Genomic DNA, 16365 nt, shown 5'->3' on the forward strand with positions numbered 1-16365 from the left:
GACTTTACACCACAGAAGAAACAAGAAGGTTCAAAATGTACAGAACAGTAATTAGAATAAATACAATTAAACGGCAAGCCCCCGCTTTTCTAACGAAACTCGACACGGCACTGTGATAGACACAGATTCTTGAAAGCCAAATGATTAGTAAGTTTAAGGCAAATGCACTCATCTGACAATCACAGCTGACCGGTGTCCATACTGCACCTGATAAACTATGCCAGGTCTTTTTACACTCTTTGAATCTCCAGTTTTGGTGAGCTTATTCCCACGTCAACATCAGATTCAAGGTAGTGATTGCTTAAAGGTTAAGGGTCTAGTTTACAGAGAGTCAGGGGTTCAAGCTTCAGCACCACCAAGTCCTTAACCCCATCAGTTTAAAGGAGTTTAATGTATTGAGATGCTTTTCTGCTCACCACAGTTGTAAAGAGTGGTTATCTGAGTAACTGTGGCCTTCTGACCAGACTGTAGATACTGCTGTACATGTGGGAAAATCCCAAGAGGTCTGAAGTACATAACCCATGTGTGTGGGTAGCAACAATCAATCCAAATGTAAAACCACGATTTGGGTGCGTTTATAATAACGATATACATAAAATCTCTTTAAGGCAGAACATCCCAGCTTACACAGGTGACTCCATAGCTCTCCTTGTCCACAGGCTACTGACAACAGATTCCAAACCCTACTCTAACACACCCTACTATAATATTTAGATGCTCCTGAGAACCTTGATTAGCAGGATAGGCATGATTAGGGCTGGAATTAAACAATAGCTGGCTTGACAAGAAAACAAACCCCAAAGTCTAATTCTGTATGGGTGTATTTTCTCTCACTTAGTCCATTTCTACTTGTCCAGCAAGCAACTAAAAATCATCCATCCTGTCTATCCCAACAATGGAGAAATGTGTTTATTATTGCAACACTGAAATATACAAGCAAAAGGTCAAGAACTGCAGGAATTAAAGCCAGATTTATTTTCTGTACACAAAATACTCCTACCAGCAAAAGTCCATTCCTGAATTAGTGTTGCCTCTACAAACAAAGGACCTTATTATCTGTGCTGGGTGTCAGACCTGACAAGAAATCATAGTTTACTGAAAGAGAATAGAACAGAAATAAAATAGAAATGTGAGGTCATGATTTGATCCATAAACCCTCCTCTGTTTTGAGAAACGAGTCTTCCAGTCTAACACCGTGTTTGGCCTTTGCACAACTCGGTGGAAGACGTCCCGAAGGGGTCAGAGATTAGACTAAAGATATGAACCATAACCAAATATGTCTTTGCACAGAAACCAGCAACATGCGGAATTTTTTTTGTGACTCGTGAGCAACGATTCTAGTAAACCATGTCACTGCTTACTGCCTAGCATCCAAGGAGCTCATCAGCATTTTCTGATTCAATAGCGTGTCAGCCTTCAAACGTGTTCTGGGGTGCAGTCACCATCCATAATCCCAAGAATTTATCAGTTTTTAGCCAGAGTTGGGTGAGTGGAGTTTGCGCAACATGCTCTACTCTATCTAAGGATTAAATAATTAGATAGAATAGACTAATGATGAATTCAGCGTCTCCTATACGTGAACCACAAGCAAATTTGTCTTTATGCAGCAGCAGCCACAAAGGGTATGACCTTTCCTGTGCCTGGGTTGAGATCTTAAGCGTCATATGCAATCTGTATGTGCTACAATATGTATGTATTATATGACGAAAAATACAAGTAAAACTGATAGAGGTTCAGCAGCATAATATTTGAGATGGCTCTAAATGGAAGCTAGGGGTCATGGAATAGGTCTTAGAACAAAACAAAAAACATGATAAAAAAAAAATGGAAACCAAAGAAAAGAAAGAATAATAGAAAGACAAACAGGGACAGACAGCTGTGCACTAAGTGATATGTTGCACAATCTGTTCTATCTAATCAAAATTTCTAATCAAAATGTCCACAGAGATTCTGAAGAGCTCTTACGATGGTGTTTCAACGCAGAACGACCCAACAACAGACTTCTGAGGAGTTAAAGGCCTGATAACACAAAACAGTATGTTCATTATCGTGAAGCATTTAATGAAAGACAAAACTGGTCGTTGTAATAATCCAGTTTGTGCCAAGTATGTGTGAAGGCACCATGAGCCAAAAAACAATTTCATAAATACCAAGTGACTAAACAAGTCATGGCAAACCTGGTGTTGAATAACTCCAAACTAGTTTTGTGGTAAATTGTGATTAAACAAATGCCCTGAAATAACTTGAACAAAACCCAAAAATACATTGAAAAAAGTTATTACATTCATCCTTACCTCCACCCTAACAGTCAAAGTGTTGGTTATTGAATGTTATTATTAGGATACTGATTTACATATAACGAATGTATAAATCGATAATTTATTGATATTGTTTAGTGCAGAAAGAAACCATGGCATTCAGGACATAAAATATCACAGGCTCTTTTACTCACTATCTATGAAACATAAATAAATACAAAGATGTATAATAAAATATAAATACATTAGCCAAAACTAAGCATCTGGAATTGCTGGGAAAAGGTTACACGTCTGTAAGCACATTCCTGCAAGAAGACAAAATGTACCTTGTTGCCAGTGCATCGCGGACCGTCTGCTCAATCAATAGAAATCGTGCGCAACACTGCACATCTCATTCCCAAACATGAACATGTTACACCTATGCCACCACAGCTGGGAAACTGTGTCTGCTCTTGGCCCTCGCACATCAAACACTGTCAACGAAATCATCCGACAGACTGGAAAGAAAGGGTGGAAAAATGCCTCTTTTCTGCAAAGTAACGCCCGCCCCACCCGCGTCTCGCTGCCGCTTCTCCTCCAGTATCCACCTCTTGTGGTGGGCTATAAAGCGCTGTTACCATGGAAATGCAAGAGGCTGTGTCAGCATTGGTTGGGCTGAATGTGATGAAGCTGATCTCTCCACCCCTCTGTTTGCATTTTTTCCGAGCCAGAACGTCAAGTAGTGAAATAACACCCGCCGTCTATTCCGAAACGATCACGTACGTCCGACACTCGTGCATACAGCACCAAGAGGACATGGGAGGGGGGGGGGGGGGGGGGGGGGCGAAAGAGAGATGAGGAGGATAGTCAGAGCACGGGGCAGGTGGCGATAAGTGATAAATGAGTGTGTGCAGTCACACACTCGTCCCCTGAAGTCAGATGATCCCAGGAAAATCCTGTCGAGCATTTGTACACCATAAACCCGGTCACATTAATGACCGGGATCCAGATGTTCAGCATATTCAATCAGTGGCCGGTTTAAAATAACTGTACCCACGATCAATCAGTCAATCACGTGGCAACGGTGCAACCACGCAAAAGTTAATTTGATTACAGCGGCATGGCTGCTGGGTCCAGACAGGCTCCTTTGAATCTTTCAGAAACAATGGAAATGCTGAGATTTTCACGTACAACAGTCTCTACTGTTTACACAGAACAGCGAGATCTCAGAACACACAGTCTGCCAAAACTTGAGGTGGATAAGCTACAATACTCCACTACCATACCATGATGTCATGACGCAACCAGTATCTGCATCATTCTGTTTTATGCTCTACCGCTACGTGATTAGCTGACTGGATGTGCAGGTGTACAGGTGTTTCCTAATAAAGTAGCGAAAGGAAACTCTGCCTGCATCGGGTCGATGTAGAGAAAGAGAACACAGAATTCTATCAGCCCTGCACTCTGCGTACCACCCCCCTCCTTTACAGAAGGAACTGTGGTTTTTTTTTTGGGGGGGGGGGTTTCCATCAACGAAGAAATCATGTGCTATTGGCCTTTTTTTTTTTTTTCTCATTTGACAGCTCATTTGCCTTTCTACGTTTGCATGAACTAAGGTAAAACATAACCCGATGTGAGAATGGATGAGGTAGCCAGATCAGTGTGGTCATTTTATAGGAAAGACATGTAAATGAGTGATTTCATACACTCACATTGCATGCAAAGATATTAAATAAAAAAAATTATAATTTTTTTTTTTTTTTGATACAACTGCAACCTTGTGAGTCCAACAGCAAGATCTCCAGGGAACCGGTCATTTTTAGCCACATGTATAATGAGGTTCTTATAAAAAGGAGAAAAATGGAGAAGAATCAGGACGGAGTGGAAAAAATAAGACACGCTTCTTTCTATAAAAAAACCCTACAGCACGAGATGTGCTGAAAGATCAAAGAAACAAGCAGGTCAAGAAGCGTAGTCGATTTACACAAAGCAGGAAACCGCTACATACGCATTCCTTCGCAGCAGTCACCCTAAAAGGTGACAGTCGCACAGATGTGCATGTGTGGTTTTGTGAGAACGATCCAGCTACACTATCGGTTAAAAGTTTGGACACACCTACTTATTCAATGGCTTTTTTTCTTAACTTTTGCTGTTTTCAGTGTTTTCATTCTCTATTAATACTGAAGACACTGAAATTATGACAGAACAAATATGGAATTATGTAGTCAAGAGAAACATCAAATAACCTAGAAAATGTTTTAGATTTTTGATTCTTAAAAGTAGTCATCTTTTGTTATGATTATAACTTTGCACACTCTTCTCTTTTCTAATCTTAAAGGAGTTCCCAGAGGTTTTAAGCGCTTGTTGGTTGCTTTTCCTTTACTCTCCGGTTCAACTCATTCCAAACCATCCCAGCTGGATTTAGGTCGGGTGATTGTCGGGTGACTCTCCTTCTTAGACAACAAGCTCTTACATAACATAAAGGTGTGTTTGGGGTCAATGTCCTGTTCAAAAAACCAAATGATGGTTCCAATAATTGCAAACCAGGTGAAATGGCATGTCGCTGGTAGCCATGCAGGTTAAGTGTGCCCTCAAATTTCACCAAATTACCAACAGTGTCACCAGCAAAACATTCCCATACCATCAATCTTCCTTCTTTATGCTTTACAGTGAGAACCAGCCTTTCACCCTCTGTACATCTAACAAAGACACAGCTGTTCGAACCAAAGATCTCAAATTTGTACTTATCAGACCAAAGAACAGCTTTCCACTTATCTAATGTCCATTCTTTGCTGGCCCAAGTCTCTTTTGCTTGCTGTTCCACGTAAGCAAGTGTTTCTTTGAACAACCTGACCATGAAGGCCTGACTCACGCAGTCTCCTCTGAACAGTGGATGTTGAAAAATGTCTGCCATCTTAGTTTAAAAGTTTACATCTGAGGTACTATAAATTCTGATAATTCAAATAAACTTATCCGCTGTAGCAGAGGTAGCTCCTGGTCTTCCTATCCTGGGGCAGTCTTCATCAGAGCCTGGTTCATCTTAGTGCTTGACTGTTTTGGTGACTGCATTTGAGGATATTAAAGCTCTTATGAATTTACAGGCTGACTGGCATTCATTTATTAAAGTAATGATGGACTGTTTTTTCTCTTTACTTAACAGAGGATTTCTTGACATTATATGGATTTGTACAGTCATTATAGCAGCACTTATTAGGCTATTGACTCTGTACCCACCCTTCCTTTGCAGGAGACAACTGATGGTCTAAAGCATTAGGAAGGCAAGAAATGTCACAAATAAACGCTTTACAAGGAACTGTGAAATGTGAACTGAAAACCATTCCAGGTAACTACCTCTTCATCTGCCAATGGTGTTAACACTTTTGTTTACAACATAATTCCATATGTGTTCTTTCATAGGTTGGATATCTTCAGTATTAAAGTACAATGACAAAAATAATACAAAAATAAAGAAAATAAACTAAAGCAGAAGGTGTGTCCAAAACTTAGACTGGACCTGCACATCACAGAAGCCAATAAGATTAATCCATGAATTAATCAATTTTATTTCCCTGTAAGCCTACAGGACTCAAAATGTTGTCCAGGATGTATGTCTGTGAGTAAACAAATCGTTACCTGCCTTGACTTCTAGGTGCCTACAGAGTTTTATAAAAGAGCCTAGAAATAAATCTAGAGAGTTTTCCAGCAGACAAAATAACATTTTACTTATCACCATTGTTTCACTGTTCCCAGTGACCAATCACTGATCATCACTGCTCCTCCCCACAACCAGTCACTAATCACCATTGATTGCCAAATACAAATTATTGATCACCACTGCACCCAACATTCAAGCAATGATCACCACTTTTGCCAGAGACCAGTGGTCACCATAGTTTCCCAAGCTCTAATCACTAATCAAACATTGCTCTCAAAATTCTGTCAATATTTTGAACCAATTACTAATCACCATTGTTTCCTTAAAACTAATCAATCATTCTTCACTATTGTCCTCGAGGACTTAATTACTGACGCCATTTTTCCCCCCCCTCCCACTCACCTGATTGTCATCGACTCTATTGTTGATATTTATTAATAAAAGTAATAAATGCTTAAATTTTTGTCCATTTCATGACTACGTTCAACCACTGCTTCATATTCAATGATACATAGACAATTATTTCAATAAAACTATGTAAATAATAAGTATAACTATTGCGGATTCTATGAGAAATGTAATTTTCTGCCTAGTTTCAACAGGCTTTGACAAGGAAACCATCACAGCTGTTCATTAGCACATGACATCAGCTGGCAACTAATATTAACTTTTTGAGAATGAATGAACTACTTTCCCCTGAAACAAGCTGGCAGCTGATTATGTTTTATTATATATATATATATATATATATATATATATATATATATATATATATATATATATATATATATATATACACACACACACACACACACAGTGAGGAAAATAAGTATTTGAACACCCTGACCTTTTTTCACCAAGCTGCTTGGCAATTTCCCCGTAGCCCTTTCCAGCCTTGTGGAGGTGTACAATTTTGTCTCTAGTGTCTTTGGACAGCTCTTTGGTCTTGGCCATGTTAGTAGTTGGATTCTTACTGATTGTATGGGGTGGACAGGTGTCTTTATGCAGCTAACGACCTCAAACAGGTGCATCTAATTTAGGATAATAAATGTAGTGGAGGTGGAGATTTTAAAGGCAGACTAACAGGTCTTTGAGGGTCAGAATTCTAGCTGATAGACAGGTGTTCAAATACTTATTTGCAGCTGTATCATACAAATAAATAGTTAAAAAATCATATATTGTGATTTCTGAATTATTTTTTTTAAATTATGTCTCTCACAGTGGACATGCATCTACGATGACAATTTCAGACCCCTCCATGATTTCTAAGTGGGAAAACTTGCAAAATAGCAGCGTGTTCAAATACTTATTTTCCTCACTGTGTATATATATATATATATATATATATATATATATATATATATATATATATATATATATATATAGACCTACACACACACACACACACACACACACACACACACACACACACACACACACACACACACACACACACACACACACACACACACACACCACCCCTTTGCTACTCTTAAAGCTACATTTCTGAATTATATATAATAAAAGGTTCTGGAGAATCCCACAATCCAGCACGTAACCTGCTAAAATGTTTTCCTAGGACACGTATCAGAATGTGTGCAGTCTCCTGACTCCATCACTGCTGGAGCTATACGAGAAGTCCAAAATATCCCAAGCGGGAAGAAATGGGCAAAAGGAGGCGCACAAACAAACGGCTGACATGAGGGGCGGATGATGAGCAAAGGCAGTTTATTTATAGAGCAGCCTCAGCTGATAGTGGCACGCCTCTGCACTCGTTCGTTTCCTTAAATTACTGTAATAAATCACTCACCTCGAGGGCATTTGGAGCTAGGATAATCGTCAGCCGCTCACCTCACCACTCACAGCTATTAAAAAGCCTCTTTCGGAGAGCGTGGAAATGCGAGATATTAGGCTGCTATCCCTACGCTGCTTTGCTCAGTGTCAAATAAAAAAAAAAAAAAAGGGTAGGGTGAGGATTTATCCTGAAGCATAACCGGCTGCATTTACTGTAATGTCAGTGTTGCTGTACTATCTTCTGACGAAGGCGTTTCAAGATTTCCTGACTGTTGACTCTGAGTTAATCTGATGTATATGGGTAGTTAAAAAGCATCACATGCTGTGAAAGCTGTGAACAAGTGAGTTTCCAATTTCAGCCTTGCGGAAGAATTAGTCCATATGAGGGCAGACGCTCTCAGAACCCAAAAAAAAAAAAAAAAAAAAATACCCTTACATTTCCTGTTATGTCAATGCTTAGTGAAGCTTATCTACTGCTCCTCATGCAGCAGCATGAAATGATATGAGCATAAAATCAAAAAATCAAAAATCAAACCAGTATCAACATTACTTTGCTTATGCAAATATCAGCCACAAGCAAACTGCATCCCCCAAAGGTTTACGATTAAAGACATGAGCAGAAGCGGCTGACAGGGTCCTACATGCGGTGAGAGGAAGCTCTGAACTGTACGAGTTGCTTGTAAAAGAGCACGTCTGCAGACAAAACGCGAGGTGCCAGGCCACAATAGCGTCACAGCTAGGATGGAAGTTCCTCCTTGCAATAAGACGAAGCAGCTAAGCGTAAAGTGTAAATAGTTTCAGGGCTGCTGCTGTTGCTACTATGAGCCACATGGTAACATGGCAGACAGTAGACCTACAACCTGGTTGATAATGGTGAGAAACACTGGGTGTTCTAGGATACTCAACAACAATAATACAATAATGTCTCTTAATTATTTATACAGTCGTTAGATATGGCTCTACCGCAACTACAGTCATGTTTTCAAATCTCTGCTTTTACGCTTACTGTTGCTGATCAATAAGAGGACGCGGTCAATACATGTTTCCATTACTATTTAATTATACGTCATTTCTGGATACTGTTTATCCTTTTCAGGGCCTTTTAAGGACTTTTCTTAAATAAAAAATAAATAAACATCCGATACTGCCTTCTGACTAAAATAAGGAAGCTCACAGAGCTGTCCTTTATGCTGCCTACTAAGTGAACAGACATTACTGAAATGTTCCATCGATGAATCAAGTAAATTGGATAAGAAGTGCTTTTTCTTTATTAAAGAGCAAAACTAAAAAAGAGAGAGAAAATAAGAGGGGTCTCGCTCTTCAAATTAAAGAGTAAGTTGTTACCCTTTTTAGAAAAGCGTTCATTATAATTGCTGAAACTGCATACAAGAATATCGGTGAAAATTAAACCCATTTAGTGCATTTGATAGCCATATTACATCAAATACAAATGCAGAGCGTCCAAAAAGTCCCTCCGCAGTTGCCGTGTAAAGTGGATTATAGGAGAATATTTGTTCAATAAAACTATTATTCTCACTCAATACATATATTTATTAAATCGCAAATTAAATTGCACAGTATCGCAATGAGGTTTTCTTGTATCCATTTACATTTATGGCAATCTTCAGACGCCCTTATCCAGACTTACAACTGAGCAGGGGATGGTTAAGGGCCTTGCTCAAGGGCCCAGCAGTGGCAGCTTGGTGGTTGGATTTGAACTTGTGACCATCCGATCCAAAGTCCAATGCCTTAACCACTGAGCTCCCACCTTATCCGGAGAAGCTGCTTGAAAGTGTATTTATCGCCAGCTTCAAAAAATGAGGAGGGACTTTTTGAACGCACTGTATATAAAAAAAAAAAATCAAAATCTATTTTAAATTACTTTTAAAACGGTAACCACACTGTACCGTGTTTTCTTCATGTTTTAGTTTTGAATGATCCCAGCCAATTGCATGATTTTAAATTGTTGCAATATAACGCACTGTGAGAAAAATGCTATTTGTCCACATGAGCAAGGATGGTCTCAAGGACATCAGCGATTGGCTAGTATCGCTATGGACGGTCAAAAAGAGAGCCACAGCTTGACCACATATCCTTATTTTTAAAGTTTTTTTTATCCCCAATTTATGTGAGACGAGTTATACTATGCAACGTTACATTGATGTTTGTGATGTTAGTATGCGATTTTATGTTTGACAACGAAGACGGTTTCTGCAAAGGTACATAAACATATGCTAACAGATTGAATCGACATAATTATAGGTGTTTTTGCATTTTATTATTAGCCTTCGACTATGTGAGATTATTATTACAGAAACAAAGTTTCTGTAATAATAGTTTAAACCGTTTATTTGAAAGCGTTTAAATAAGCATGTTTGTTAGTATTTTGTTTCTATAACAACCAAGTTACAGCCGGGGCTACTTTCTTGAGGCACTGTGAAAAGGTATGCAAATTTAAGGACGCCTTCTAATTCGAAAACAAACCGCTCTGCCGTTGACATAAATAGACTGTACAACTTTCTGCTCATGTCAGCTGTATTGAATTCATTTGTTATAGAGTGTAAGCTTAGAGGCAAGTTCCTTCCAGAAAGGAAATTATACAATAAGAATCTGATATTAGTGGAAAAAATGCATCATTTGGGCTTTAAGGTGAGATTTCACTCATGAGGAATTTGCTGGCTTTTTGTACAAGACTCTTAAACCTCCACCGTGTCACCGCACCTCAGACACCTCATAGAAGTTTGGCTAGAAACAGTGAGATGTCAGAATGAATCGATGGCGCAGGGGCGGTGGCTCCAGCGTGCCACACACAACCCAATACCATTAGTGTCTGGATCGGCTCCAAGTGCAAAGGCTGGAAAATATACAGTTGCTTCCCAAAGCCATTGATGACACAGTGCCTGGAGCAAGCTATGACACAGGACCCTCTCAGTGGGTCCCGAGCCGTTTGTTACCGAGATTAAGCATCTATTAAGACCAAATGCCCATTTCCTGATTGCGCTCATTAATAATGGCTCTCTGCATTCGTGGTCAATGACTTTAGCCCACGCACAGCTGCAGAGCAAAAGTCTTTAAAGTGCTGGCGTTACAAAAGCAAGGCCTTCGAGGTGGAGAGAAGTAGGTCTAGAGGGCTATCAAAGAGAAGTGGGACATGACATGATATTTAACATTTAAACACAACATTCAAGCTGTTCCGTCACAACAGATTCACCACAGTTAAGATCGGATTGGACATCACAATTGTGTAATTCGCAATGATTCTCTCATTTTATGATAGGAAAGTGCTGGCTGGAAAAAATGGGGGGTGGGGGGGGGGGGTTTCAAAAGGGATCCAAGCAGCAGTCAAAGTCTTATAATAAAAAGCCCCTAATACTGATAGTCTTCTAGGTGTTGTGTTATTATTATGTTTGCATTACATGGAGTACATATGTAAGATAATCTATACAAAATCATCAAGATGGTGGAAATGAAAAGTAGCCTTTTTTTTTATATATTTCTTTAAAAATTTTTTTTTTTTTAAACGAAGAAATTTCCTAATTATCGTACATTCTATTGGATAAGATTTCTACAAGTGTCTGTTAGGAAATCTGGAGCAGTGATGGAGGGATAAGTGATGACTGATACTGCAGATATGGGAGTGTGTTCATGATGTTCGCATGGAAATCGCACTACAAATTCATGCATTCTACATACTGTATGCCTTGCTTTAAGACAATATGTAGCCTTTATTATTATTAATGTGATTAGTATTATTAGTATTACAAATGTTGGTTCTAAGTGCTTAAAAAAATGCAAGGTGTATCAATAGTTTATTGAGCAAAAAAAAAGTCAGAGACAATTTCAGGTAATTCAAATCAATGTTTCATATCTAGTATTAGCTTTGATAAGTATTTCCTCACATTGTTTGGGAATATATAGTGATTTTGTAAAGTTAAAAAAAGGAGTATAGTAAAATAACAAAAAAAAAATCAATTGGAGGGTATTTCCAAATGGTCAAAAGGAGATGTAGCAAGTTCCTCTTTCTGCCTCTCCTAGAGAAAACATGAAAATTGGCTGCCCTAAATCAAACCCAATGTCACTCAGGGCAGCTCTGACAACTCCCATGCTGACTAATGAACTGAACAGACAACCTGGAAACTGAGACATTGTTGAAAGTTCAACTGGATGGGATGGAACGTGCAAGCGTTGCACTAGAGTCACCATCTCTGACACGACTTAAGCTTCTGCTTTCCGTAGTTTGCTCCCTGTGACGTTCTGCACTCCTGTGGCCTGCCAGTCATGATATAAAAATAGGTTATGCGCAAAAGGCTGGGGGAAGGAGAGGAAAATAGAAAGAACAAAAAAAAAAGTCACCCTGATGCGGTTCCTTTTCTGGAGCCTGAGAGGAAAATGGTGCTCAGTGGAAAGAATGGCATCCAGAAATAGCCACAGGAAAGGAGAGCAGAAACATCAAGAGGTCGAGGGTGATTGGTCACCGACCGAACTCGCTCATCAAGCACGCTTTCGGGCGTACTCCGACGCTTTTAGCGATCACAGAGGTTACGCCTTCCTGCAGGAGGCAGTGTCACGCCAAGGTGATCAGAGTTCACTGGCAGTAAATGTGAGACGTACGACCCTTATGTAAACCCGTCTCACTTATTAATGGTCTCTCCTGAGGAAGATAGAGTGTCTGGAGGACGCATGGTTTGATTACAACATCAATTTGCTCAAAGCACGAGTGTTTTTACTCCGCTCTGGTATTCGTCACTGTACTCTGTGAGTGATCCGCGGGTTTACCACATTCAAATACTGTAAAAAAGCGTTGGAAATTTCCATTTAGGAAGCACTGGGGTTCACACACACACACACACACACACAAACACGATTATGTCATCATTGTCCAAGGATTTCAACTTACTGATTGGAAATTTCATTCACAGATCCACCAATTTCAGCTATGGATGCACAAGTAGCCATACTGGTATTGAGTATGAACAATTCCATACTTATTCACTCAAACATTCCAAGAAAGCGATTAATGCAGTTTAGTTAGCTAGTTGATTTTAACTGATCAACAAAAACTGGAAAAACAAACAAGAAAAAAAATTTGTATTCATGCTCAGTTTAGATGCGATACATGCCTATATTTGGTACACATATAATGGAAGAATAATTACTCACAGCACTGGGTTTTCATTACGTCAAATACAGATCACCAAATACAGTGCAAACATCAAAATACTACATTCTCTTTCCCGTCAGAGCATTCCATGCTTGCTCACACACACTTTCTGTGCAGCAATCGATCCCGGTTCAACAAGCAAGCCGTTGAAACCTTGTAGAGAAAAACACGGCCAACACTGTTTACTATGAAGCTTTAAATAATGTAGCAAAGGTGTGTAGCCAGTGGACTCATGGTCATATCGGTATGCTGGTCAGAGTCTGACAGAGGCCTCCCTGTGCTCTCTCTCTTGTTTTTCTACAGGCTTCCTTGTGCTTGGGCGTGGGACTAGAAGGCAATCGATTCTGTGACTCATTCTCCTAATGATCACTTCTTCACGGACAAACCTAATGATCTCAATTTTATGACCGGAACAAGAAAAGCTTTTCTTTTTTTCCCCCCTTCGTACTATTTAAAAAAGAACAGAAAGGAGCACTCTGACTTTCTAAAAGGAAAAGCAAGCAACAATATTAACAGGTTAACTAAGACTGTAACTCCTCACCTGTAACTTCAGAGCGAGGCTGCCTGCCTCAAAATGCTTACGTCAGGTAATGATTCCTATTCCGAGATATCAATATCGACTGAGTCAGCACTGGTGGATCTTCATTACTGAAACATGTCTAGAGTTTACGAGGCACAAGACATACAGAGAGAGTTTAATGTGTTACAGACCTAGCTACACGATGAAATAATCTACTCCGTGATAAAACAACAGCCTGGGCATGAGGCATATGCAACCTGTTCCTCCAAAATCCCAGTGTTGAGTTTTACAAAGTGTTATTATAATGAAATGTGACTTACGCTTAAAGCACAGTGATATGCACAAGCCATTGATTTAAAAAACATGACATGAATGTAGTGCTGTTGTAGAAAACCCAGATTCCAAAAAATTCAATGGATGCAAAACCCTAAAAGATAAAGAAGAATCAATGCCATTTGGGATATTTTGTAAAAAAAAAAATTTAAATAAAAGATTCCTCAAAATAGGAATGGAGCAAATGCAAACACTGTAGGAGAAGTCTTGGAAGACTGGCCTAAGAAAGTGTCAGCTACAAATAGTGAAATTACTATTAAAAATAAATCAATAATTCAATCAGTGCATACCAGCTGCCATCACGCATCCATTCGTACCTTATGAGCGATTCACTGGCAGTGGTTTAAGCTCCATGAAGCAGACAGAAAGGAACAGATTGAATTCTTCTGTGTCCACCAGCCTCTGATGTCCTGTTATCTTTGACACCTAGAATTAAGCCTCGCCACATGCCGGGGGATGAGTCACCCGAACGTAGAACGATAACCCAGACACAAAATCCTGCACTTCATCCACCCACACACCACCTGATAAATCTGCAAAATGCGTGTCTGCTTCAACCATTTAGCAAGGAAGGGTTTCGTTATGCAAGCTCATGCTGATGTTCTTGTGATAGCAAGTGATGTGGAGGTAAATCGAGAGATAGGATGTTGATGTGTAGGAAAGTACGCATGCATGCATCGTTCCTTTGAACATTTCTTTGGTCTATGTTGACCTGACCGCATTCCAGAATGGCTCCAGATTCACATCAGCTGCACCTTCATGCCGTGAAGCTCCCGTTCTTGCACATCCCAGAGGTGCTTTATTAAATTCTACCCGGTGGTACAGGGAGGTTACTAAAGTGCGCCAAACTGATGTTAAAGGAGACCACATGGGCATATTAATACTAACAAAAAAGCCAGTATCAGATCAATAAATCATCAGCATTAGTAACTGAGACCCGCTGTGACATTTAGACAATGTTTGCTTGGTATCAAACACTAACTGCACAATTACATCTCCAAAAACAAACTGCAAGTGAAGCTGGTTTTATAAATTCATGCTCTTCACTCCAAATTCTGCACCTTACAGAGCAAAAATGTATTCATTCATTCATTCATTAATGATGTTTAAATGATCTAATCCATCTGAAAGATCTAATCCTCAGCTGTCCAATTCCAGTGAGCCCATGCCCAGTGTAGCTTCAGATTCGAGTTCTTAGTCGACAGGATGGGAACCTGATCATGATCTCTTCTGCTGTTAAACACATTCAGCCTGATAATGTTATATGTTGAGATGCTGTTCTGCTCACCATGTTTGTAAAGAGTGATTTGTTAAGCTTTGACAGCCTTTCTGTCATAGAATCAGACTGAAATCTCCCCTGTTATCAATCAGGGCATTTTCCACAGAATCAGGGTTCAGTGGGTGGGTTTTTTTGTACACTATTCTCTGTCCTGGAATCATCAATAACTTCATACATTTCTGAAATATGTATATATAAGCCCCGCACCTTCTATCTAGTCATGTAAGCAGTAAACCTTATATAATAAGTTCAATACGACTGTATAAAGTGAATACTTTCGCCCAGCTCATGCACACTTCATAACCCCTTAACTTAATATACAATCTTTTCTTTTCTTTCCATTCAACGGACCTTTACACGAATGTTAAGGATATTAGTAGGTACAGCCACGTTAGCTGTGTGGCTAAAGCTAGTGTATGTAAGGTATATTTATATCCTCCATTAGCGCGCGCTCTTCCCCGAGCCGGAGCCGCTTACCTGTAATGTTCTGTGGATTCCGAGCTTGAAGCGCGTCACTAGCAGGCTACAGGTGACGCATGGCCGTTTGTTTGACAGATTCCCCAGCTAGCTAACCAATGCACATTCTGTGTGTGTGTGTGTGTGTGTGTGTGCGCGCAGGTCGACGTTGTGCCTGGGTGCAATGCTATGTCCTCCGCTGCTAGCTAGGAGTTGCGGTGGCTAAGATTCGAAGAGCGGATTAAAGCCAGTCTTCCACGCGGTCTCTCCGCGATGGTGTTCAGTCTAGGTGCGGTGGTGCAGCCTGCATTTGTTTTCCATCGTCCGCCCGCTGTCGTGGCTGTCAAAGACTCCAGATGTGCAGCAATGTGCGTGTGCGTGTGCGCGCGCGCGCGCTCGTGTCGCCCTCTCCCTCGAAGCCCCAGTGTTCCGCCTCACTCAGACACAAGCTTCGAGCTTCTCCTACCTGAACGCAAGCCCACGACCAGTCCGTGTTGTGCCGCTGCTCTCCACCGCCTTTCCACTCTTAGATTTCACCCGCAAATAAAAAGCACGCATCATCATCATCATCTTCTTCTTCTTCTCTGCAGTGATGATTAAGTTCTTCGATCACACACATTCACTCCTCGTCACGCCATTGCTCTTAATACGGTTTTTGTTCGGGCGACATCTAGTGGTACACAGGAGCACGTCCACATTTACTGCTTATAAACATGTATAAACAATATAATGGATTTTTAATCTATTTAGAAGGTAAAATGCGGTATTGTGTTATTATTAGACACAATGATCCCATTGTATGCCAGGAAACCGTTCCCCACACCATTACATCACCACCACCACCAGCTATTCACATAAATATGGATGCATGCTGTCGTCAAATCAAGATTTTCCCCCATGGATTGTAAGGAGTGACTAGTTACTGTAGCC

At 40.1% G+C, this 16365-nt stretch overlaps 1 protein-coding gene across 17 annotated transcripts in view; it reads right to left on the reverse strand.

Moving 5' to 3' along the window:
- Window positions 1–16107, reverse strand: part of pitpnm2 (phosphatidylinositol transfer protein, membrane-associated 2) — a 60439-nt gene extending 44332 nt beyond the window's left edge. For 4 of the 17 annotated variants that reach the window (XM_083569243.1, XM_083569252.1, XM_083569237.1 and 1 more), the window contains exon 1: window positions 15457–16084. The gene's annotated coding sequence lies outside the window, so the exon portion shown is untranslated. Of the gene's footprint in view, window positions 1–2584; window positions 2868–14017 lie in introns of those variants that run through there. The other 13 variants (XM_083569244.1, XM_083569238.1, XM_083569241.1 and 10 more) reach the window with 7 other exon arrangements.
- Between the last annotated feature and the right edge of the window lie 258 nt (window positions 16108–16365).

This window comes from Silurus aristotelis, assembly GCF_946808225.1.
Source record: "Silurus aristotelis genome assembly, chromosome: 18".
Lineage (NCBI taxonomy): Eukaryota > Metazoa > Chordata > Actinopteri > Siluriformes > Siluridae > Silurus > Silurus aristotelis.